Source organism: Canis lupus, chromosome 37 (genome assembly GCF_011100685.1).
Source record: "Canis lupus familiaris isolate Mischka breed German Shepherd chromosome 37, alternate assembly UU_Cfam_GSD_1.0, whole genome shotgun sequence".
Classification (NCBI taxonomy): Eukaryota; Metazoa; Chordata; class Mammalia; order Carnivora; family Canidae; genus Canis; species Canis lupus.
This window is the reverse complement of record NC_049258.1, coordinates 12,043,478-12,067,974: the sequence shown is the minus strand read 5'-3', so window position 1 is coordinate 12,067,974 and position 24,497 is coordinate 12,043,478. Positions and strand designations below refer to the sequence as shown.

At 36.2% G+C, this 24,497-nt stretch overlaps 1 protein-coding gene and 1 pseudogene across 45 annotated transcripts in view; one reads left to right on the top strand and one right to left on the bottom strand.

Moving 5' to 3' along the window:
• The window catches only part of ABI2 (abl interactor 2), a 119,663-nt gene that overhangs the window by 71,595 nt on the left and 23,571 nt on the right, over nt 1-24,497 (bottom strand). The window contains exon 1 of one of the 45 annotated variants that reach the window (XM_038585456.1): nt 24-182. The exons of the other annotated variants lie outside the window; for them this stretch is intronic. The gene's annotated coding sequence lies outside the window, so the exon portion shown is untranslated. Of the gene's footprint in view, nt 1-23; nt 183-24,497 lie in introns of those variants that run through there. 45 annotated transcript variants of the gene reach the window in all.
• LOC119867937 lies at nt 15,713-16,583 on the top strand (annotated as a pseudogene).

Below are 24,497 nucleotides of genomic sequence, written 5' to 3'. Positions count from 1 at the left end.
ATATTACATAACACATAACCTACTATGCAGTAGGACAGCAAAATGAATCCATGTTCTCTCAAGAATTTTTCAGCCCTGGGGCACCTGGCTCAGTCAGTTGAGCATCCAATTCTTGGTTTCGGCTCAGGTCATAATCTCCAAGTCCTGGGATCTAGCCCTGTGTCAGGCTTGCTCAAGCAGAGTCTACTTCTTTCCCTCTGCTCCTCCCTCCTCTCACATATGCATTCTCTAAAAATTAATAAATAAAATTTAAAAAATATATCACATGTGTAATTACCGTACTTAGCTCACAGATGAGTCATAGTATCTGACTCAATAATGGGACTGAGGGGAGTATTCTTAGAACACCTATTTACTGAGCTTTCAATTCTAAATCCCAACAAATCTCATAACTAAACCAAATTTGAAAGAAATACACTACCACTAAATTTTTGAAATTCAAGTAATAGATTCTAAAATATATGACAGTCATTACATGCAAATAGAAAGGTTTCGTCGAAGGAGCATATGAAGCATTGGAAATAGATACTTATGCCTTCAGATTTATTCAACTATTAATCTCTATAATGCCTACGAAAGAATATATTCATGTTTTGCTTCCAGATTCCTAGATGGAGAAGGCAGTCTTAAAAAAAAAATGATAGTACAGTATTCAAATTAGAATGAGTCATACATGTCATAGTGAAAAACAGTAAAACATAATTAGATAAACATAGACAAAAAAGGAACACAAGAGAGATATGAACGTGGGAAAATATTCAGCTATACAAATGGAGGGAAGGGGAAATGAAAAAAAAAGTACCATTTTTACCAAGTAATTAACAAGAAAAACAAGTTTTAAAAAATATGCCCACACAGTTTGAATATGCTTTGTGATCATCTTGTTTTGACAGATGAAGAAAGAAAAGCTCACATCAAGGATGCCAAAGACTCTTAAAGTTACAGTAATACTGAACTTGTCGGTACATACTTATGGTAAAATGTGCTAGATTCCAATACTGTTATATTTTCCTAAATTAAGAATAGGGTTGCACTAAAAAATAAGCTTATTGTTAGAAATAACAACAAAAAAAAGGAACAACCTCCATCTGTAAAAATAAATTAAGCAAACCTATTATGCAGTCATTAAAAATGTTAATATGTTATATTATGTAACATTAATACTTGTTACTGCATTGTTATATATTACCTCATTATCTTCTTTTAATCATGAAAAAAATCTATAAATGACTATAAAGAAAACATAGTAGGCATTTAAGTATATAAAAACATGCATAAGGGCAATGGGAAAATTTACATCCATTAAAATGTCAGGGTAATGGAAGAGTAACTTTTTTCTTTTGAAACATTTTTAAATGTCATATGTGCACTAAGCGAACATAAATTTTAAAAGGTGACAAATGACATTAAAAGCACAGGCAACAAAAGAAAAAGCAGATAAAATCGACTTCAAAAAAATTAACTTTTGTGCAAAGGATCCTATCAAGGCAGTGAAAAGACAACTCATGGAATGGGAGAAAATATTTGCAAATCATGTATCTGATAAGGGTTCAATAGCCAGAATATATAAAGAACTCCTGTAACTCAATGACAAAAAAAGACTCAATAAGAAAATGAGTAAAACATTCAGTAGCTATTTCTCCAAAGATAAACAAATGGCCAAAAAGTACATAAAAACATGTGCAACATCACATCATTAGAAAAATGCAAACCAAAACCACTTGATACTACTCCATACATATTTCGAATGGCTATTACAAAATAAATAAATAAATAAAATAAAAACAGAAAACAATCCTGACAGGGAAACAAACAAACAAACAAAAAATGGAACCCTTGTGCACTGCTGGTAGAAACATAAAATGGTGTGGAAACTGGAAAACAGTTTGGCAGTTTCTCAAAGAGTTAAACAGAGAATTACAATATGATCCAGTAATCCCACTTCTAGGTATATACCAAAAAGATTTGAATCAGGTACTGAAAAAGATACCTGTACACCAATGTCCATAGCAGCATTGCTTACAATAGTGAAAAGGTAGAGATAACCTACATGTCCCTCCACAGACGAATGGATAATAAAATTTGGTGGTGGGGATTCCCAGGTGGGTCAGTGTTTTGGCGCCTGCCTTCGGCCCAGTACATGAATGATCCTGGAGTCCTGGGATCAAGTCCTGCCTCGGACTCCCTGCATGGAGCCTGCTTCCCCCCTGCCTGTGTCTCTGCCTCTCTCTCTGTGTACTCAAGAATAAATAAATAAAATCTTTTAAAAAATAATAATAATAAAATAAAATTTGGTGGTTACAATGGGATATAATTAAACCTAAAAAAGAAAAAAAGTCCGGTACATTCCATGATGTGGATAAACCTTGAAAACCTAAGTGAAATAAGCAAGATGTCAAAGACCAATGCTATGATTCCACTTATATAAAGTACCTAGAATAGGCATATTCATACAGATAAAGTGTAGTAAAGGAGAGAAGGAGAGGGGGACTATTATTTAATGGATACAGAGTTTGTGTGGAATAATGAAAAAGTTCTGAAGATGGAAAGTGATAATGGTTGGACAACACTGTGAATGTACTTAATGCGACTGACTCGCACAATTAAAAATGGTTAAAATGGAGAATTTTAATTCCAAATGGTTAATTGGAGAATATGTATATTTATCACAATAAAAACCACTAAACAAAACAAATGGTGATAGAATGATAATTTCTTAATGGCCTAATACAGAAGTATTTTTAAATACATGTCCTTTAGGTTATAATAATGGGATCAACTGAGAATGAACTTTGTGAATTCATGGTAGATCATTTGGTTTTATCAATTTTTTTAAACTCTACAATTGGAACTTTCAGAGTCATTTTCAGACCTCTGGATCAATGCCACTCCAAAGTACAATCCAGGATAATCCTATTTTAAAACCAAACTAAGGGGGGGATCCCTGGGTGGCTCAGCGGTTTGGCGCCTGCCTTTGGTTCAGGGCGTGATCCTGTAGTCCCAGGATCGAGTCCCACGTCGGGCTTCCTGCGTGGAGCCTGCTTCTGTCTCTGCCTCTCTCTCCCTGTGTGTGACTCTCATGAATATATAAATAAAATCTTTTTAAAATAAAAATAAATAAAACCAAACCAAGAATGTTCATTTTTTTGAGACTACACTTTAGAATTGTTCTTCTGCAAAATACAGCCATTACTTCTTCCAAATGTTTTCAGTTAGAATTAAAAAATACCTATATCCCCAAAATATAGTCATTACTAAGATCTTTCATTAGCTACAGGAAAAGGGTGTTTAGTAACAATGAACTCAATAGCATGAACACACTTCCCCTATCAACAAGCAGCGACAATTTCTTCTATTTCTGATAATAAAATCAACAAAAAATACTTTTACTTCCTAGTGAAGCTTCACTATTATGATGTTGGCACTGCACTTAACCATAATACATTAAGAAAATACTGAAGGAGACACAAATGGCTTACTACACAAGTACACACATTATCTACAAGACAGAACTCATCAAAATTGACAAAGAAGCCTTTGCTATCTCAAAGGTAAGAATTTCACAATTACATGTAAGGTCTCACCTCCACAAATACTATTTATCACTAGTCTCTATTTTCAAAGGATATACAGCTAAATCCTTAAGTCTGTTCCTACTTATGCATTACTAGAATCATGTTGAATCTGAGTTGTCTCTAAGAAAATCGAAAAGCAGTGGGAACCTATTTGGGACAGATGTCAAGAAATTTAGAAGAAAAGGAAAAATAGGGTCCCTGGGTGGCTCAGCAGTTTGGCACCTGCCTTTGGCCCAGGGCGTGATCCTGGAGTCCTGGGATCCAGTCCCCCATCGGGCTCCTTGCATGGAGCCTGCTTCTCTCTCTGCCTGTGTCTGCCTCTGTCTCTCTCATGAATATATATATAAAATCTTAAAAAAAAAGAAAATGAAAAAATACACACTATTTAAAAGCATGGAAATGCAAAGCACCCTTGTATCCCCAACACTACCTATAAACAGTGTGAAATATGAAGTACTGGTACCAAAAAAAAATTTAAACAAAATAAAAAGAATGAGGTGTAGAGAATAAAGAGAATAGATGATGACTAGGAACTATCCTTCAGAACTCAACCTTCAGAGACTAGATAATATAGAAAGTAAAGAATCTGTCAAGGACAAATGAGGTAAAACACCAAAGAAAGCAATATTATAGAAACCAAGAGAAGATACTTTCAAGAAGGAAGACATGGTCAATGCTACTGAGAAGTCAAGAAAAGATGAAGCCAGAAAAGCATCCAGTGAATGGCTGTGGCAATATGGGATCATTTGATGAATATGAAAAAAAGGCATTTCTGTTTAATAGTACTATAGAAACCAGATTAACATGAATGTTAGGATTAAAGGAAGCACAGGTAGATAAACCTTCAAAAATGTCTGTTCATATAGGGAATCAAAAAAATGAGAGCACAGCTAGAAGAGAATATAGGGTTAGAAAAAAGTCTAAGATGGGAGATGATCTGAGTAGCTCAGTCAGTTAAGCATCTTCCTTCAACTCAGGTCAGGATCCTGGAGTCCTGGGATTGAGCCCCACATCTGGCTTAATAAATAAAAATCTAAAAACAAAACAAAAAAAGATGGGAGATGATAGAGCATGTTTGCATGCTGAGATAAATGTTCCAGTGAGACAGGAACATTTGAAGAAGAGAGTTAAAGCAAAGGAACATGTATTTCTCATGTATTTACATAAGAAACAGTTCAAATGGAGCAACTGGTCTTTGACAGAAAGAAGATAGTTCTTTTAACAAAAAAAGACAAAAAAGGAGAAAGTCGCTGCAGGTATAAGGTTTGTTAAGGTGGAAACATGAAGAAGATTTAGTAAGTGGTTTTAATCTCTGTAGTATGAGGCAGTGTAATCAAATAAAAATAAAGAAGACAGGTTTGGGAAATAAGGAAAGACAGATAGGACATGACAGAAATAGAGAGCGAAGAAGACGGAAAATTAAACAACATCATGCATGCCATAAACGCAGCACAGAACTTGGCACAATGGAAGAGCTCAAAAGAAATGACAGCCCCTTTTATGTTATCTGATCTTTTTTTTTTTTCTTTTCAAAGATTTTATGTATTTATTCATGAGACAGAGAGAGAGAGAGAGAGGCAGAGACACAGGCGGAGGGAGAAGCAGGCTCCATGCAGGGAGCCCAACGCGGGACTTGATCCCAGGACTCCAGGATCAGGCCCTGGGCCAAAGGCAGGTGCTAAGCCGCTGAGCCACCCAGGCATCGCCATGTTATCTGAGCTTTAGATGGAGAAATTCTGCTAAATATAAAGAAAGCAATGGTCAAAAAGACAACCATGATCTCCATAAGTGTTATATCACAAAATGTTTTAATTTATAAAATGACATTTTAAAATGGAAATAAAAATCTATACCCAAGAGAGTGAAAGACATAAATATAAAAACAAATTTGAGACAGAAAAGTTAAAACTTCAACTCTGTAAAAAAGTTACGCTGTGAAACCCTGGGGAAAAAAAAGTTACGTTGAAAAAATATGCCACAAACTGAGAAAAAAATTTTACAAGACACATCTGATAAAAGACTGCCATCTGAAATGTGTAAGGAACTCTTAAAACTCAAGAATATAGGAACACCTGACTGGCTGTTGGTAGAGCACGTGACTCTGGATGTCAGGGTCATGAGTTCAAGCCCCAGCTGGGTGTAGAGCCTTCTTAAAGACCAAAAAAAAAAAAAAAAAAAAAACCTCAAGAATAAGTAAACAATCAAATTTCTTTTTTAAAAAAATAAAAGATCATAGGTGCCTGAGTGGCCCAGTTGCTTGAGTGTCCAACTCCTAGTTTTAGCTCAGGTCATGATCTCACAATCGTGGGACTGAGCCCCACACCAGGCTCGGTACTCAGTCCTGAGTCTGCTTGAGATTCTGTCTTTCCCTCTGCCCCTCTCTCCTCTCCCACACACAAATAAAATAAACAAAATCTTCAAAAAACCAAAATATCTAAACAGATACTTCACCAGTGAAGATAAACAGATGGCAACTAAGCATATGAAAAGGTTCAAGTCTGTCACAAGGGAATTGCAAAGTAAAACAATGAGATAACACTACACACCTATTAGAATGGCTAAAATACCAAATACTAACACCACCAAATGCTAAAGAGAATGTGGAACAAGAATTTTCTTTTACTAGCACTTGCTAGAACTCATACAGCAGTTCAGCAGTGTGGCAGGATACAAAACCAATGCCCAGAAATCAGTGGCATTTCTATACACTAACAATGAGACGGAAAAAAGAGAAATTAAGAAATCAATCCCATTTACAATTGCACTCAAAAGCGTAAGATACCTAGGAATAAACCTAACCAAATAGGTAAAGGATCTATACCCTAAAAACTACAGAATACTTCTGAAAGAAATTGAGGAAGACACAAAGAAATGGAAAAATATTCCATGCTCATGGATTGATGAATTAATATTGTGAAAATATCAATGCTACCCAGGGCAATTTACACATTCAACGCAATCCCTATCAAAACACCATGGACTTTCTTCAGAGAGTTGGAACAAATCATCTTAAGATTTACGTGGAATCAGAAAAGACCCCAAATAGCCAGGAGAACACTGAAAAAGAAAACCAGAGCCGGGGGCATCACAATGCTGATTTCAAGTTGTACTACAAAGCTGTGATCAAGACAGTGTGGTACTGGCACAAAAACAGACACATAGATCAATGGAACAGAAGAGAGAACCTAGAAATGGGTCCTCAACTCTATGGTGAACTAATATTCGACAAAGGAGGAAAGACTATCTACTGGAAAAAAAGACAGTCTCTTCAATAAATGGTGCTGGGAAAATTGGACAGCCACATGCAGAAGAATGAAACTAAACCATTCTCTTACACCATACACAAAGATAAACTCAAAATGAATAAAGATCTAAATGTGAGACAGGAATCCATCAAAATCCTAGAGGAGAACATAGGCAACACCCTTTTTGAACTTGGCCACAGCAACTTTTTGCAAGATACATCTATGAAGGCAAGGGAAACAAAAGCAAAAATGAACTACTGGGACTTAATCAAGATAGAAAGCTTCTGCACAGTAAAAGAAACAGTCAACACAACTCAAAGACAACCTACAGAATGGGAGAAGATATTTGCAAATGACATATCAGATAAAGGGCTAGTATCCAAGATCTATAAAGAACTTATTGGGCAGCCCGGGTGGCTCAGTGGTTTAGCGCCGCCTTCACCCCAGGGCCTGATCTTGGAGACCCAGGATTGAGTGATCCTGGAGACCTGGGATGGAGTCCCATGTCGGGCTTCCTGCATGGAGCTTGCTTCTCCCTCTACCTGCGTCTCTACTCTGCCTCTCTCTCTCTGTCTCACTTATGAATAAAATCTGAAAGAAAAGAGAAGAGAAGAGAAGAGAAGAGAAGAGAAGAGAAGAGAAGAGAAGAGAAGAGAAGAGAAGAGAAGAGAAGAGAAGAGAAGAGAAAAGAGAAGAAAAGAAAAGAAAAGAACTTACTAAACTCAACAGCAAAGAAACAAACAATCCAATCATGAAATGGGCAAAAGACATGAACAGAAATTTCACCAAAGAAGACATAGACATGGCCAACAAGCACATGAGAAAATGCCCGGCATCACTTGCCATGAAGGAAAAACAAATCAAAACCACAATGAGATACCACCTCACACCAATGAGAATGGGGAAAATTAACAAGGCAGGAAACCACAAATGTTGGAGAGGATGTGGAGAAAGGGGAATCCTCTTGCACTGTTGGTGGGAATGTGAAATGGTGCAGCCACTCTGGAAAACTGTGTGGAGATTCCTCAGAGTTAAAAATAGAGCTACCCTACCACCCAGCAATTGCACTACTGGGGATTTACCCCAAAGATACAGATGCAGTGAAAAACCAAGACACCTGCACCCCGATGTTTATAGCAGCAATGTCCACAATAGCCAAACTGTGGAAGGAGCCTCGGTGTTGGGCAGCCAGGGTAGCTTAGCAATTCAGTGCTGCCTTCAGCCAGAGGCATGATCCTGGAGAGCCGGGATCGAGTTCCATATCCTGCATGGAGCCTACTTCTCTGCCTGTGTTTCTGCCTCTCTCTCTCTCCCTGTGTCTCTCATGAATAAATAAATAATAATAAATAAATAAATAAATAATAAATAATAAATAAAATCTTTAAAAAAAAAAGGAGCCTCGGTGTCCACTGAAAGATGAATGGATAAAGAAGATGTGGTCTACACATACAATGGAATATTCCTCAGCCATTAGAAATGACAAATACCCACCATTTGCTTCAATGTGGATGGAACTGGAGGATATTATGCTAAGTGAAGTAAGTCCATCGGAGAAGGACAAATATTATATGGTTTCATTCATTCGGGGGAATATAAAAAATAGTGAAAGGGATGAAAGGGGAAAGGAGAGAAAATGAGTGGGAAATATTAGAGAAGGTGACAGACTCCTAACTCTGGGAAATGAACAAGGGGTAATGGAAGGGGAAGTGGGAGGGGGGATGGGGTGACTGGGTGATGGGCACTGAGCGGGGCACTTGACGGGATGAGCACTGGGTGTTATACTATATGTTGGCAAATCGAACTCCAATAAAAAAAAAAGAATTTTCTTTTACTGCTGGTGAAATGGAAAGTAGTTCGGCAGTTTCTTACAAAACTAAATATACTTTTACTACATGATACAGAAATTATGCTCCTTGGTAAATGCGCTGAAAATTTAGGTTTATACAAAAACCTCACAAGGATATTTTGGCAACTAATTATAATTGCCAAAACTTGGAAGCAACAAAAATGTGCTTCAATAGGTGAATGCATAAACAAATTGTGGTACATCATACAAGGGAATATTATTCTGCAATACAAAGAAATGAGCTATGAAACCTTACAAAGACAGAGGAAGTTTTAAGTGTATACTGCTCAGTGAAAGAAACCAAAGTGAAAAGACTACATACTATATTATTCTAGCTATATGACATTCTAGAAAAAGTAAAACTATGGAGACAGTAAAAAGATCAGCGATTGCTAGGGGTTTGTGGGGAAGGAAGGAGGGTTGAATAGGTGGAACACAGGGAAATTTCAGGGCAGTGAAATTATACTTTATGATATTGTAATTTGTCAAAACCCAGAGAATATGTAACACCAAACCTGAACCCTAATGGACTTTAGTTAAGAACAATTATAGACACTGGCTCATCAGTTATAACAAACGTACCACACTAACACAAGACATTAATTAGGGGCAACTGGGAGGAGGTGGGGTTAGGGGTATATGTAACTGTACACTTCCATTTTTCAGTAAACCTAAAACTGGTCTAAAAACAAAGCCTACTTAAAACAAAAAACAAACAAAAAAACCGTAAAACCAATAGAGGTAAAGACAGAAAACCATTTGGAAAAACACAAAAGTAGAGCAAAGGATAGATCAGAATATTCATGAAATAAATTAAAATAAGGAATAAACAAGAAAAAAAAAGTTTAATCTCACTAGCACAGCACAGCTTCATGCTTAAAGCCTGAAATCAAACATATTTGGGCTCCACCATTTACTAGCTATGTCACCATAAGCAAGATTTTAAACTTCCAAGCATCCGTCTCTCAAAGTATAGTCTGACTAGTATCAACGGTATCATACAGAACCCACTTGTTTGAAATTCAGAACGCTGGATCAAATCTTAGAATTACTGATTTAGAATCTGTTTTAACAAGATGCCTAGGTGATTCGTATGCATATTAAAGTTTGAGAAGTCTACTAAGTCTCAATTTTCTCACTTCTATACTGAAGATTAGTATTTATCTCAGAAGACTTAATATTAAATAAAGTGAAACACATACTTAGCAACCACCAAAAACTTGATAATGTTTGCTATTACTCTATCATAACTGAAGCAAAGTAAATTAAAAGATACACATTTTTGCAGCTTTAAGCTAACAAAAAATTTCAAAAACAACAATCAAGCCTGGTGAAGACAGGTGAAGAAAGATAACCATCCACACAACTGGTTAAAATGTTTTACAGATACAATCTTTCTAGAAAGTAATTTGGCAAGATATGCCAAATGTCTTTAAAATGTTCATACTCTTACACCCACTTCTGGGAAACTATGTTAAAGAGAAATGTAGATAAAAACTGTTCACAGATGTTCTCTGCACAGTTATTTATAATTAGAAAATGTAATAAAATGAAATTAACTAAATCTTTCCTCCAACTCATGCTATGTTGGGGGTCTCCTTTTCCTGTTCCTAGATTATGCCACCAGATTTTGTAGCTTTTCTAGTAATTTTCAGGTATTAAAATAGTTTCATTTTCAAACATTAAAAAGATCATTTCAATCTAAATCGGAAATTCAATTTTCATTTTAATTCCTCCACTCAGGCCTAAGCTGAAAATTACATAAGCCAGAATTAGAGCAATGTGTGTTCTTTCATTATTCTTCTACCTTGCTCTTCTGCTTCTTCACTCTTCTTCCCCCCTTCATGCTGCTGCTTCCAGTTCATTTCTCCAGAATCAGAAGCAGCATAGTAGAAGAAAGCAAAAGAGAAATGAAAAGTGCAAGGATTTACGTGACCATTTCAAAGCAATCTGATGTCAATGCTCTATCCTAACACCAAATTCTGACCCTCTTTATAGGTTCCTCTGAGATCCTCAACATGGGTGATTCATTCCAGTTATAAGACATAAGACACAATTTAATATGGGTGAAAGGATGGGGAATACTTATGTCAATATCTTATTTAAATTTAAATTCCTGGCATACCTGGGTGACTCAGTGGTTGAGCATCTGCCTTCAACTCAGGTGGTCCGCCTTTGGCTCAGGTCGTGATCTGGAGGTCCTGGGATGAAGTCCTTCATCAGGCTCCCCACGGGGAGCCTGCTTCTCCCTCTGTCTGTGTGTCTCTACCCCTCTATCTATGTCTCTCATGAATATATCAATAAAATCTTTTAAAAATATAAATAAATAAAAAATAAATTTAAATTCTTGTTTTTTCCATGCAGCAGCCTTTTTTTTTTTTTAATGATTTATTTATTTCAGAAAGAGGGAGAGAGAAAGCAAACGGGAAGAGGAGCAGATGAAGAGAATCTTCAAGCCGACTCCCTGCTGAGCTGGAAGCTCAACATGGGGCTCAATCTCAAAACCCATGAGATCATGACCTGAGCCAAAACCAAGAGTCAGACACTCAACCAACTAAGCTAAGCCACCCAGGAGGCCCCCAGCAGCCATTTTGTAAGTAGCAATAAAGGATGGTCTAGTTGAAATTTAGGTTCATTCCTCATCTGTTTTTAATATCACACAATACAACAGGCTCTGCCTTCCTGTATTCTTTAGAGTTTCATTATACTTTTTCTTAATATTTTAGCCTCTGTCTTCTATACTGCCTCCCACCAAAATAAATTCAGTACAGCAAAGCAGTATTACAGAGAACATTGTTTCTTGCTCAGCATTCATTACCGTTCTTCTGAAAACAGAATTCTGCCTTCATGTGGAGAATTCGGTCCCTGTGGGTTGACTCCCACCCTTCCTTATCTACCTGTGCTACAGGTATGGATTCATGATACAAGCCTACCAAAAGTCCACCAATTCTCTGGACACTGATTCAGAGAAGGGCATTGATCCACGCCACTCAGTTTTCTTAGTAACTTTTCTAATAGATTTATTGGAAAATATTTTTCAGTGAAGATTGCTGGTATGGCCAAAGACACACGTTTTGATCTCCCTTCAAAAGAGTATGCTTTAGATACCAAAGCTGACTGACAGCCACCAGCTGCTTCATGAGATATGGTGCTAATCCTAAGGTTACACTTCTAAGAAATGTATTACTTCTAAATAATAAAGCATAAGTCATTCTTGAAAACAGTTACTTTGATTTTGGTCCTCCCTTGTTTCATAAATGATAAGAACCGAAAGAGACTAACAAGGGTCCTTTCTAATCTTTGTGTTGGGTCAACAGCCTCAACTCAGAAGTTTCCTGATCTTAGAAAGTCATACCCTTAAATATTGGTCCAACCTAATTGCCAAGCAAATTTCCTTTTCTGCACGCTGGGCTTCTCACTCATCTGTTGCTTCCTACCTAGCCCATATCCTGAGCCACAATTTTATTGATCTCTAGCAAACTTGAGTTTCTCTGAACCAGATCATTCCTGGTATCTTTAAATGCTCCTTCATGCCCCTCTTGCTGAACTGCTTCTTTGGCCTAGTCATAGCTATCTATGCTTACTATCTCTGTCCCCTACTGTCTAGGTGTTCAAATAATCCTCTCCACCCAAAATTTCACCTTCCTTCTTACCAGTCAAAATCTTTGTTATTCACGACCTTTCATGGCAATACAAATAATTTTTATTTTTTTTATTTATCTATGTATTAGAGAGAGAGAGAGAGAACGCACACATAAGCACATGTATGTGCTCGGGGGTAGAGTGGGGAGAGAAAGGTCAGAGAGTGAATCTTAAGCAGGCTCCATGCCCAACATGGAGCCCAACATAACCCTGAGATCATGACCCCAGGAGAAATCAGCATGGAGCCCAACATAACCCTGAGATCATGACCCCAGGAGAAATCAAGGGACAAATGTCCAACCAAATAAACCACTCAGATGCCCCAATACAAATCATTTTTAAAACATTTAAATATTATCTCCAAAGTATAATTCTATCCTTAGTCAAAGCATCCATCTAGGGAAAGTTGAATACGATTTTCAGCACACAGGTGTCAATTTTTAAAAAAAAACTTTCCATGTATTCTTTCTCACTGGATCCTCTACTCCTTCTTCAAAACAAAAAGCCAAGAAAGAAGGAATCATGGGATCCAGAAAATAGGATCTACATCAAGAGGCAAAAAGGTAAACCCAAGTTCAATGGCAAAGGAAATTTTAGAGACGAAAACTATGCAGAACTAAAACAATAACCACACAATCTAGACTGGAGAAAATAGCACAGGGTTCGAAGAAATAGGTCTCCTGAGAGTAGAAATGAAACTGATAATTGAGAGAGAATTCTTCATGGGTCTTCTGCATTTCTGTACATCATGTGAGCAAAAGCACTTTGTTCTGGACTATCTTTTCAAGGATAATTATATAGAAAACAGCTTTAAAGGATAGACTGTTTCCCTATGGCACAAAGGGCAGGCATGCTTACTGACCAATATAAAAGATTCAGGCTCCCTCCCAATAGTGCAACCCACTGCATATGTAGATATCATCTGGCCCTTCATATTACACTGAGAACTGGGATTTGGGGATGCAAGAAAATGCTGATACTCTGGCTTATGTTATTCCTGTAAGTAATCAAGTCCTTTGTCTTTGACCCTACAGTCTCAAATCTTCTGCCACACCCATAAAACTGGGACCATCTAACCTGAAAGTATGAGTTAAATTTCAGACTCTTCACAGTCTTGGCAACTGATAGATTACTGATGTTTTAATATTTTAAGATTTGTAAGTCCAGGGGAAAGTTTAGAGATGAATTAGAGATAGATGTATACGTGATGAATAAGCCAAAAAATAAGACAATTATTAGTGCCAAAGAAAACATCTGCTTAAAAAGTATAATTATAGTCCACTGTGGGCTTCAGCTGTGAATATTTACATAGATATAATGGACAAACTGAATAAACCCAAAATTGCTAAAAGTCATGTTGATAGGATAAAAAATGTAAAAAAAAACAAAGTCTCCATTTCTCATAGTAGAAATGTCCAACACACTAAAAATAACAACATGAGCATGGACATATAAACATCAAAGGAAACAAATAGGAAACTGCCTCTGGACAGAGGAAAATCAAAGGCAAAGAGGTACTCTGGTTTTTTTAATTCTTTATTGTACATCCAATAGATATGCAATGCTGGAGATAATCAAATTGTGCTATCAATACAGTAGTAAGTACTATGATTATGGAGCATTTAAAAGCTAGTAGAAAATTTTCATTTAAATTTAATTAACATAAAGTAACCATATGAAATCAATATGTAAAAGTCAATTGTATCTTTATACAATAAACAATCCAAAAAGGAAATTAAAACATCAACTTCATTTATAACACCATAAAAAAATACTTAGAAACAACTTTTAAAATAGAAGTGTAAGACACTGAAACCATAAATCATTAAAACAAAGATTACCTAATTAAATGGAAAGACATCCCATGTTCATGGACAAAAGGCTTAATATCATTAAGATGGCTCCTCAAGTTTATCTACAAATTTTACACAATCCCTATCAAAATCCCAGCAGCCTTTCCAGCAGAAATTAATAAATGATCCTAAAACTCCCATACAAATCCAAGAGACAGCATAACCAAAATTATCTGGTTTTTTTTTTTTCTTTTTAAAGATTTATTTACCTATTTTAGACAGAGAATGAGCATAGGGCTGAGGGGTAGAGGGAGAGAGAGAAAGTCCAGAAAGACTCCATGCTGAGTGTGGAGCCCAACCATGGGCTTGATCTCCCAATCCTGAGATCACAATCTGAGCCAAATTCAAAAGTCAGCCTTAAACTGACTGTGCCACCCAGGTGCCCCCAAAATTATCTTGAAAAAGAACAAAATTCTTTTCAAAGACACATACATCAGAATTTCAAAACTACAAAAGTACAGTAATCAACACTGTAGTAGCTGAGTGAAGTAAGTCAGTCGGAGAAGGACAAACATTATATGTTCTCATTCATTTGGGGAATATAAATAATAGTGAAAGGGAAAATAAGGGAAGGGAGAAGAAATGTGTGGGAAATATCAGAAAGGGAGACAGAACATAAAGACTGCTAACTCTGGGAAACGAACTAGGGGTGGTAGAAGGGGAGGAGGGCGGGGGGTGGGAGTGAATGGGTGACGGGCACTGGGTGTTATTCTGTATGTTAGTAAATTGAACACCAATAAAAAAAATAAAAAAATAAAAAAATAAAAAAAAAATAAAAAAAAAAAAACACTGTAGTAAAGGCATGAGGAGAGACACAGATCAAGGTTATAGAACTCAGAGCCCAGAAATAAAACCAAACATTTATGGGTAATTAATTTTCAACAAGACAATTTAATGAGGAAAGTTTTTACAACAAATAATGCTGATATCCACATGCAAAGGAATAAATGTCATAGACTACTACCTCACAACATATGTAAAAATTATCTCAAAAGGGATCAAAGACCTAAATGTCAAAGTTAAAACTGTAAAAAACTCCTAGGAGGAAATAAAGGAATAAATCTTTGTGACCCTGACTTAGGCTTTGGTTTCTTAAATATAACTAAAGCTCACAAAAAAGGAAAAACTAGATATGTTAGCCTTCATTAAAATTAAAAACTTGCATGTCAAAGAATACCCTCAAGAAAATGAAAGGAGGGCAGCCTGGGTGGCTCAGTGGTTTAGCACCCTCTTTGGCACAGGGCGTGATCCTGGAGACCCAGGATCAAGTCCCACATCAGGCTTCCTGCATGGAGCCTGCTTCTCCCTCTGTGTCTCTGCCTCTCTCTCTCTGTGTCTCTCATGAATAAATAAATAAAATCTTAAAAAAAAAAAAAAAGGAAAACGCACAGAATGAGAAACAATATTTGCAAATCATGTACTGAAAAGGGACTTGTATCCAAAATTTTTGAAAAAATTTTGCAATTAAAAAACTAAAAGAAAAAAAATAAAATAAAATAAAAAAATAAAAAACTAAAAGACAGCATGAGCAGTAGCCGCTGCTGGGGAAACATGGTGGAGCAAGAGCAAAGAAAAAAGATCCCTTTGGTTCCAGAAAATCTCCTGAAAAAGAGGAAGGCTTATCAGGCCCTTAAAGCAACTCAAGCAAAGCAGACACTTTTGGACTAGAAGGAGCAGAAGAAAGGAAAAAAGCTCAAGTTTAAGTGACTGGAGTGATTCCTACATGATTCCTGGTGGCAGCAGCGTGACAGGGTGTGCCTCAGAGGCCTGGAAGTGAAACCTCATGGCTTAGAAGTGCCAGATAAACATTCTTTGGCCTTCATTATACACATCCAAAGGATTAATGAGGTGAGTTCACTGGTGCAGAGGACCATTGCAAGGCTGAGCCTGAAGATCTTCAGTGGTGTCTTTTTCAGAGTAACCCCCCAGACCATGAAGACGCTGCGGATAGTGGAACCTTATGTGACCTGGGGATTTCCAAATCTGAAGTTTGTCCGGGAACTCATCTTGAAACGTGGACAAGCCAAGGTCAAGAATAAAACCCCATCCCTTTGACAGACAACACAGTGATTGAGGAGCATCTGGGGAAGTATGGTGTTATTTGCTTGGAAGACCTCATTCATGAAATTGCCTTTCCGGGTTAGAATTTCCAGGCCATCTCTGCGTTCTTTTGTCTTTTCCACCTCTCAATAGCCCGAAATGCTACCAAGAACAGTGTGGGCTTCCTCAAGGAGGTGGGCTTACCTGGCTATCAAGGTGAATGCATCAATCAGCTCATTCGGCAGCTGAATTAAACCCAGAATATCTGAAAGCACAGTGCATTGGTGGCATGTGTTTTGTCTTCTGGAATTGTTACCAATATCTTCAAAGAAGATTATTTTCTGCTATATCTTCAGAAACTAAAGGGAGGGTCAAGGAAAAGATGATGATGCTCCTGGCAGGCACTTCAGACCACAGCAGTTCCAAGGAAAAGTTCCAGTGTGTTTTCCACATTGCCTGCCACTGCCACCTCTCAAATCAGCAAAGGACTCATGCCATGGAAGGAGTCCTGCTGCGTCACATCTTCTGTCCTGAGGTTTAATGGTGAACGAATACCCAAATGTGAATGGAAGACGGCAGTGGACCAAGCTCAGGGACATACTTGAACCTGGGGGTTCTGGGGCCTTGTTTTGGACAGACCTTGAAATACAATTACAAAGAAGAGCACACACACACACACACAAAAATAACCCTAAAAGACAAATAATCCAATTTTTAATGTGCAAAAGGTTTGAACAGACATCTCTCCAAAGAAGATACACCAATGATCAACAAGCACATGTAAAGATAAACAACATCATTAGTTGTTAGGGAAATGAACACCAAAACTCAAAAAGTTACAAAAAACTACCACTTCATGCCCATTAAGATAGCTATACTCAAAAAGACAGTCAATAGCAGACGTCAGTGAGGATGTGGAGACACTGGAGCCTTCATACAATAGGATACAAACTACCTTGGGAACAGTCTGGAAGTTCCACAAATGGTTAAACATAGAGTTATATCATCTAGCAATTCCATTCTCATTTCAAGAGAAATAAAAACATATGCCCACAGGAAAACTTACATATGAATATGTATAATGTTATATGTTCTGTATGTGTGGTAGCATTATTCATAATAGCCAAAATGTGTAAACAACCCCAAAATTAATCGATAAATGGATAAATCAAATATAGTATATCCATTCAGTCATTAAAAAGGAATGAGGCACTGGTACATAATACAACATGAATGAACCTTGAAAACATCCTAAGTGGAAAAAAAAACAAAAAGCTACATGTTGCATGATTCCATTTATATGAGATGTTCAGAAAAACCACCAAAAGTGTATTAGTGGTTGCTTAGACCCGAATGAATAGCTACGGGAATAAGAAGTGACAGCTAAAGAGTACAAGGTTTCTTTTTGTAAAATTAACATTATGGCTGCACAGATCTGTAAAGATCGCTAAGAGTCCCTGAATTTTACATGTTACATGAGTAATTGCGTGGTATATGAATTATATCTCTATAAAGCTGTTACTTAAAAAGAAAAGACAAAATGATGTACTGATATACTACAACATGGTAAACCTTAAAAAATTATGTTAAATGGAAGAATCTAGACACAAAAGATAACATATTGTAAGATTCCATTTAAATGAAATACCTAGAATAAGCAAACCCATGGAGACAGAAAGATTTGAGGTTTCCAGGTGACATGGAGGATGGGGGGATGGGAAAGTAACTAACAAAGGGTTTCATTTTGGAGTGATGAAAATGTTCTAAGAATCAGACAGTGGTAATGGTTGCACAATCTTGTGAATATTGTAAAACCCACCAAAGTGTAATTAAGTGGGTGAATTTTATGGTTTGTAAAGCAGATCACAATTCAAAAACATTAGATAAAAAAAAAAATTAGATAGCAAATAAATGACAAGTGACTACTTTATTGGACAGCAGAGCCACAGAGTTGCCTAAATTCACAGCAGGCCTTCTTAGAGAAAGAAATGGATTTTGTTTTAAACCATGTGGGAAGTATGGGTTGGGACGGGAGGGGAAGCAAATTATGAATAGCAAAGAAGTGCTAAACCTTTTTTTTTTTTAAGATTTTGAGAGAGAGACAGAGCTACAAGAGCATTAGCGAGATAAAGCATGAGCAGGGAGGAGAAGGAGAACTAGGCTCCCTGCTCAACAGGGGGCTCAATCATTTGGGGCTCAATCCCAGGACCCCCAGATCATGACCTGAGCAGAAGGCAGATGTTTAACAAAGTGAGCCACTCAGGTGCCCCATGAGAAGTGCTAACCGTCTGGAATGTAATTGCTTAAAACTCTTTTTTTTTTTTTTTAGGGGGAGACAGAGAATCTCAAGCAGACTAACAGCTGAGTGCAGAAGAGCCCAAGGCCAGGCTCAACCTCACACCCTGAGATCATGATCTAAAATAAAATCCAGGGCAGCCCCGGTGGCGCAGCGGTTTAGTGCCGCCTGCAGCCTGGGGCGTGATCCTGGTAGACCCGGGATCAAGTCCCACATCAGGCTCCCTGCATGGGGCCTGCTTCTTCCTCTAAGTTTCTGCCTCTCTCTCTCACTCTGTGTCTTTCATGAATAAATAAAAAAATAAAAAAATAAAAATAAAATAAAATAAAATCCAGTGAGGTGCTTAACTGACTGAGCCACTCAGGCATCCCTTACTCAAAACTTTTGAATATAAACTCAGATGAAAGTCCAAAAGTTGTGGTCCAGGAATAGATGACTTTAAAAGAATGTCCAAATTCTATGGACATAAGCCTCAAGATTTATAAAAAAGAAGAAAATGAACTACAACAGCATTTCCAAGATTATACTATACTATAGTATTTAATAGCTGTTGGGCATGCAAAAATAGTTTTGAGGATTAATACATTTTGTGAAATACTACATTTAGGTAAGTCAAACGAGTTTACTACATGACACCCCAGAACACTTAAAATTATACTGTACCTTGCAGGTTCAGAAGGAGGCACATTTTGCAGTATCCACTTTACAACACAGCTATTTTTACACATTATGTAATGCTAGTTTGAGAAATACTAGACTATATGACTACAATGATTCTATCAATTTCAAAGCTGTATGATTCTTAAAAACTTCTGGCTTCAATTTTTGTTTTTTATTTAACTTGGTTTGTCATAAAAGTAAATTAGTAATTCTTTTTTTTTTTTTTGTAAATTAGTAATTCATTAAAAAATAGTTATCTAGTCCTAAAGTTATAGAGAAATAAACCATGTCAATTAGAATATGTAAAAAAGATCATATCATTTCCTGATTTTGATGGTTATTTTGTGATTGGATTAAAAATGTTTTTAGGAAAAACACACTCAAATGTTTAGCAGTGATGGGACATCAGGTCAGCAACTTCTTTCCAAGTGGTTCAGAAAACAAAAAGTTCTTTAATCTCAGCTTTAAAAAAAAAATATTTTAAAGAGAGAGAGCACATGGTGGGGAAGGACCAAAAGTGAGACAATCTCAGCAGACTCCCTGCTGAGCAGAGTCTGACCTGAGGCTTGATCTCACCACCCAGAGATCACAACCTGAGCTGAAATCAAGAGTGGGACACTCAAACAACTGAGCCACCCAGGTGCCCCTAATTTTAACTTTTAAATTAAAACTAAAAGAACAAAATAAAAAAATTAAAAAATTAAAAATTAAAAAATAAAAAATAAAAAATAAAAAATAAAACTAAAAGAAATTCCTTACTTTACTTGGATGGAATAATATTAAATTATTGTTGAGCTAAAAAAAAAATTTGAGGACAAGTTTCCAGTAACTTGTTTCACCATCATTAAATTTTGTTTCACCACCATTAAATTTTGACTCATAAATCTACTAACATACGACTTTTAATTATCCTGTCAACACATAACTTATAATTAAGCATGTAAAAAACTCTTCCATAGTCACTTCAGCCAATAAAAGGCATGTATCTAAATTATACATATTTTTTTTTACCACTACTTCTTAAGCTAATTATCTCCTTCGGACCAATTAAAATAATGATTGAGTTTTAAAGGACTTTTCATGTTTAATGTGGAGACTATTACTCATCAGAAGTGAATAAACATAAAAGTACTAGGCTGAACCTTAATGACATTATTTTTACTTAGGATGGAATTACTAAGCCTTTTCTCTTTCAAATCATTCCTCCTTCATGTTAATATATAATTACCTGGTTAATACCAAATTCTAAGAATCTAAAAAACATCCAAGTTGCAGAATTCTTGAAACATTATAGAACGATAACTCCTATATATGAATGTTCCTGTCACAAGTATCGGGCCTTAAGCAAACTGCCAAACCAAAAATTCATTACCAACATAAAATAACTAAAGCAACTACAACACCCAGTTTGAAACCAAAGAGTGGTAATAGTTCAATGTTATATAATACTGTTTTGTTCAGAATAAACCTAAATATTTCAAAAGTAGAATTTCAATCATTATGTAATTTCTATTCTCAGCTCTAACACAGGGACTACTGTCTTATGTTTATTCTCTCCAGAAAGGCTAGAACATGGTGGAAATCTATAAATGTCTGTTGGATTAAACTGTCTTCACCTTTCCACTCATGCCACTTAGGAATGCTATAGATATGTACTGGATTCTATTTCCATTATGGGATTTCCATTCAACTCACCTTGACGGTTTGGCCACAAAAGAAATTAACCTTTTTTTTTTTTTTTTTTTTAACCTTTTACATGATGACTCATTACTTTCTGTGAGAGAGGCAAAGCCCCTAAACAAACAATAAAAGTACCTAACACATACCTTAAGGCAATCACTATGTCTTAATTATGTTAAAGAGCAAACCTCCATTTCATACTCAAGAGGAAAAAAAGTACTACCTAAGTAAAGGAAAACTAAATAAAATTAAAACAAACTGAAGTTTACTAAGTATAAATGACTGAATAAATTTAAAAATCCACTCCAGCACATGAAGTGGGGAAGCAAAACCAAGGGCTCCAAGTACAGGGTCAACAGGGTCAATTTTAAAAGCTAATACCTTAAGATTAAAAGATGAAAATGTGAAAGAATGACATTTCACAATATACCTCCCTCCTTACTGCCAGCGGTTTACTATCTTATAACCTGCTCTCCCCAGAGTAAGGTAGCTCACTGTTTCCTACCTTACAGGTCACTGTCACTTCTCTCAAAGGCAAAATGTTAAATGAAAGAGATTTCAAAAAAAAAAAAAGATGGGATAACAGCACAAATTTACACCACCTTAAGCTAAAAATGAGAGTGAAAAATACATATATGGCTTAACAAAAGACAGTAAAATAGAGCAATCAAAGATCTTAGGAACTATGAAAAGAAGAAATGTGCTGTATTTATGATTATACAGCTCCAGCAATGGATAAACCTAAAATAGAGCAAGTTACTGTTTCTCCACTCCTCACTTTCCTTCTTATAGTTGATGTATTTATTCAGCCAGCAACATGGTATATCCCACACAATGGTGATAGACATGCTTACTAGTTCCTTATGTCCACAAGTAGAATTATTTCCCTCAAAGATACAACAAAGTATTTTCTGTTAGTACAAACTTGAAAAAAATGCCAAACACAAAAATAGCTTATGACAGACTTCTCTGGTTTGTGTATGTCTGCAACACTAAATTTCTCAAAGATTTAAGTAGTTGGGAAATAATTATTCTGAAATCTTGTTGAGGAAAGTCCACATTATAGAGAGTTACATTATAAACAAATTTTTCTCAGAAGCAACCTCATCTCATAAAAAAAAGAAAGTATGTAGGGGCACCTGGCTGGCTTGGTAGAGCATGTGACTCTTGATCTTAGGATCATGAGTTCAAGCTCCACGTTAGGTATAGAGATTAAAAATGAAATTAAAACATAAATAAATAAGTAAATATTTAATAATAAATTAATAACTAAAATAAATAAAATAATGCTTTAAAAAAGAAAATATTTACAAAAATTATATGCATCTTTAGATTTTCATTACAATATATTTTCACTACTTAAAAGCAATTACTAGCCCAGCTGGAATTTTTTTGAATTATCATTAAAAATTAGCTGCCCTTTCTATGAACAGTAACATTCATGTCAATCTTCATTTGCAATAGTGAGACAGTAACATTAAGCTACTAGATAAGATTCTTTCTAAACAAAGACCAAAGTTTTATCATTAAGGAACATCTGGGTAATAACCAGTCAACAGTAACACTTGGCATTTCAAGTCACAGGAAATCAGAAATACATCTAGATTCGTTTTTTTGTTTTTTGGGGTTTTTTTTGTTTGTTTGTTTTTTAGAGAAGGAGAAGGGCAGATGGAGAGGAAAACAGAATCTTAAACAGGTTCCACCCCCCAGCACAGAGCCCAACATAGGGCTCGATCTCACAACCCTGACATCATAACCTGAGCTAAAATCAAGAGTTGGATGCTTAACTGAGCCACCTAATCACCCTAAAACACATCTAAATTCTGAATTAGTTCTATTTATACTTGGATTAACAAAAACTTGAAAATATTAAACTCAAATCTAACAAAATGAGGCCATCTGAGAACCTGTGTATTTTCTCCACAATTCCGAAATAATCTGTAACTTAATTACAAACACTGAAACAATTATTTACGGATTGATTTTCCTTTTCATATTTATGCCTTTATACCCACAGGAAAAAAGTCCATAACGAGGAAAAATACTAAAGCATAGATGATCATAAAGGTAAATAAAAATTAAAGATAGAAAGGGGACCTGGGTGGCTCAGTTAAGCAGCTGCCTTTGGCTCAGGTCATAATCTCAGGGTCCTGGGACTGAACCCCACACGGGGCACCCTGCTCAGTGAGAGCTTTCTTGTCCCTCTCCCTCTGCCTGCTGCTCTCCCCTTCCACCCAGCTTGTGCTCTAATAGATAAAATCTTAAAAAAAAAATCAAGATGGAAGGCCTAACAGGCTAGATAAGTCATCAAAGGCCCTTCGACCATGATCCTCCACCTGTGCTTTATAAATGGAAAAAAACAAATGACACTACTATACTCTAATTCAAAGGGAAGAGAGATTAATTAGAGACTTAATAACCAGTAGCACATAAATAAGTCATAAGAACAGAATGTATACCTTGGTAATCATAGTTAATAATACTGTATTATACATTAAAGTTGCTAAGATAGATCTTAAAACTTCTCTCACAAGGAAAAGAACTCTTCATGTATGGTGATAAATGTTAACCAGACTTACTGTGGTGGTAGTTTTCCAACATATACAAATATCAAACCATTATGCTGTACAGTTAAAGCTAATAATATTGACGCCAGTTATACCTCAAGAGCAAAAATAATAAGCAGTAGCACAGCACAAACTTAAATACATCACAATCTCTCTCCATACCCAAAGACTACCGACAAATGTTTTAATGACAACCTACCAAGTATCACTGTTTGCAAGGGCAAGAAAAAAAATTAAAAACACCATGACAATTCAATTAAACAGTGAGCATTATGTTAGGTCTTGGGGCGTGGGGTGGGTGGGTAATCACTCAAGATTCAGTTACAAGAAATAGTGCCACATTTTTCACAGAAATAGAAAAAACAATCCTAAAATTCATGTGAAATGAAAGACCCTAAAGAGGCAAAGTAAACCTAAGAAAGAAGAAAGCTGAAGGCATCACATTTCCTGACTTTTTTTTTTTTTTTTTAAGATTCTATTTATTTATTCACGAGAGACACACAGAGAGAGGCAGAGACACAGGCAGAGGAAGAAGCAGGCTCCCCTGTAGGGAGCCTGATCTGGACTTGATCCCATGACTACAGGATCAGGACCTAAGCCAAAGGAAAACACAATCACTGAGCCACCCAGGTGCCCCCAATACTTCCTGACTTTAAAATGTATTATAAAGTTAGAGTAATAAAAACACTATTATACTGACATAAAAATAGATATGTCAATGGAACAGAATCAAGAGCCAGAAAGAAATCTTCACATCTACAGTCAACCAATATTTTGACAAATAAGCCAAGAATACTCAATAGGTAAAGGATAGTCTCTTCAATAAATTGTGCTGGGAAAACTGGATAAACACAGATTTAAAAATGAAATTGGACTCCATCCTACACCATTCACAAAAATTAACTCAACATGGAGTAAAGGTGTATAACATAAGACCTGAAACTATAAAACTCCTAAAAGAAAACACAGGGAGAAGCTCCTTGATGTGGATCTTCGCAACTGATTTTTGGATGTGACACTAAAAGCACAAGCAACAAAAGTAAAAAGGAACAAGTAAAACTACATTAAAATAAAGGCTTTTATACAGAAAAAA